Raw genomic sequence first — 2623 nt, 5'->3', positions numbered from 1 at the left:
ATACTTTGAATTTATATTTTGAATTTACACTTTAAACTTACACTTTGAATTCATACTTTGAATTTATATTTTGTATTTATACTTCGAATTTATACTTTGAATTCATACTTTAAATTTACACTTCAAATTCATACTTTGAATTTATCCTTCGAGTTCACAAAGGTTGTGACACGAAGTTTACCGCTGTCCATTTCTTCCTCTCCTTTCTTCCTGGAGAAGGGAAGAGTGTGGTTTTATGGGAATAAATACAAAGGAGGCTTCGATATTCCCGGACCTGCCAACCTTCAATCAGGGCTTTGCAGGCAGGTGGTTCAAGGGCAGTTCTGTTAAAAGTGATATTTTTGGTTGTAGTTTGTGCCCTGCAACCAGCACTGAAGCAGAACTGGCCACAACTTGTTGGTTTTTTTCCAACAAAAGGTGCTGTTTTGCCTAAACTGTGGAATTTTGTGGGATACACAGGGATTTTCAGCAGTGATTGCCCACTCGGTTCCTCATTTCCAGAAGGCACGAACGTTTCACTATGACAAGGCACTAATTTTACTTTGACTTAACTGTTTGCTTTTCTACAGCCCCTTGAAACACGAATTTCAATTGCATTATGACAGACGTGCTTGACAGTCTGCTCTGGCCAATATTTCAAGTTACACTGCAATGTTTTGACCGTATCAAAATCAAATTTCAGCACGTTTTTGAAATGTGCATCGCCAGGGGAACAAACCACCTCAGTGGGTTTTTTTACAAGTGTCAGCGATAGAGTGAAACTGGATGTTTGATGTCAAAACATTTATTAAAAAAATTAAAAAAGAAAAATTATGGGAATTTTGTCCCAGAATGGGTATTTAGCTTTTGAGTAGATTTAGCACTCTGTACAACCTATGCACAGACACTGGAAAAACAGTTTCTAGGACCCTATTCCCCAATCATATATAATGAAATATAGGCTCAGTCCTGGTATTTTTTACCTGAACTCCTGGTTGAAGGTGTATTAGGGTTAACAAGGATATTTCCACCTCCTCCAGTGGGATTTGGGGGACTTCCATTCCTCCAGGATTCAGGGCACGGAGCAGCTTCCATGTCATTCATGGACTGTGATCATTGCCTGCCAGGAATATCAAATCAAGACATTTCCTTCCAAAAATCCTCACGGAATGAAATCATTCCACGGCGTGTCCAAACAATTAAAAAATCAAAATCATGAACAAAGAAGCCCAGCCCTCCCATTTTGTGTAATAATCAAGTCCCATGCACACAAATTCTGGTATAAAACCATCCCAAGAAAGAAAAGCACTGAATTCCTGTTAAACCAGAAAGTTATGGGTCTCCCCAGTGCAAAATATGGACCAACACACTGAAAAAAAAGTAATGACAAGACCTGTGAGGTAACTACTCTTAGTTTGGAAAAAAAAAACAAACCTGTTTGCCATTGCATTATTACCTTGTAGCACCTCCAGAGCCAGGAGTTTTTCAACATTTCCCCTGATTTCACCCTGAACCTTCCTTTTGAGGCCGATCACCTTTGCCATGTGTTTCGTGTGGATTTGAATTGTGGCAGAGGGTTTTTCTGCATTGATAAAGGTTAAAACAAAAGCATTGTTTAAAAAAAAAGAAAAAAAACCCCAAACAAAATGGCATTTCCAAGCAATTTGCTGAGACCAGGAATAACAAAAAAGGATCTGGGACCAGACTGGGGTGATTTCTGGTGATGCAGTGACAGGACAAGGGGGAATGGCTTTAAACTGAGGGAGGGCGGGGTTAGATGGGATATTAGGAAGAAATTCTTCCCTGTGAGGCCCTGCCCCAGGTTTCCCAGAGAAGCTGTGGCTGCACCTGGATCCCTGGAAGTGTCCAAGGCCAGGTTGGATAAACCTGGAGCAATGTGGGCTAGTGGAAGGTGTCCCTGCCCGCAGCAGGGGGTTGGAATGAGATGATCTTTAATGTCCCTTCCAACCCAAACCATTCCATGATTCTGTGACTGGTCTCTGACACTGCAAACATCTCAGTAACAGCCTCTGAGGTGCAAAGAATCCGCAGAAAGTGCTTTCACGGTGGCTTTTTGGAGAAGATGGAGACCAGCTGCTCATAGTCCATTACACATTTTCTGGGATGCCTTTCCAGAAGGGAAGGTAGCCCAGTGAAGGTGGCCAATTACCAAGGGTTTTCCTGTATTTACATTACAATAGATCCTGCCAAGTGATTAGATATCAACCTGAACAAGGGCTTTGGACAGCCATGAATGCTGGAACCCGAGTCCAAGTGCAGGAAATGGGCTGGTGGGTCATTAGGTGGTGTGTTTGCAATATACTGATAAATTAACTCACTTGCCAAGATGTTTGTGTGGTGGGATTACTCCTGTGTAGTGCTATTCTTACTGCACAAAGGCCCAGCCAAGCAGGAGACGTGACAGTAGCAAGAACAGTTTATAAAGCCCTGGCAAAAATACCTGGAAGTGCTCGGATGTCTGTAAAGGCAGGGAAATGGTTTCATTCACAGGGGGCTGTGAACCAGGGGATCTTGTTCCATTGTAAAACTGACAACAATTTTTCTTTCTTTCTTTCTTTCTCTCCTTCTCTCTTTCTTTCTTTCTCTCCTCTCTTTCTTTCTCTCCTCTCTTTCTTTCTCTCCT

The 2623-nt window shown here is 41.9% G+C and overlaps 1 protein-coding gene across 1 annotated transcript in view; it reads left to right on the top strand.

Moving 5' to 3' along the window:
* CLDN14 (claudin 14) overlaps positions 1–1251 on the top strand; it is a 2349-nt gene extending 1098 nt beyond the window's left edge. The window contains exon 1 of the mRNA XM_027634885.1: positions 1–1251. This exon is cut by the window's left edge and continues 1098 nt beyond it. The gene's annotated coding sequence lies outside the window, so the exon portion shown is untranslated.
* The last annotated feature ends 1372 nt before the right edge of the window (positions 1252–2623 follow it).

Source organism: Corapipo altera, unplaced genomic scaffold (genome assembly GCF_003945725.1).
Source record: "Corapipo altera isolate COAL_440 unplaced genomic scaffold, ASM394572v1 0, whole genome shotgun sequence".
Taxonomy (NCBI): Eukaryota; Metazoa; Chordata; class Aves; order Passeriformes; family Pipridae; genus Corapipo; species Corapipo altera.
Note: the sequence above shows the minus strand (reverse complement) of the source record. Positions and strands in the feature narration are given on the sequence as shown.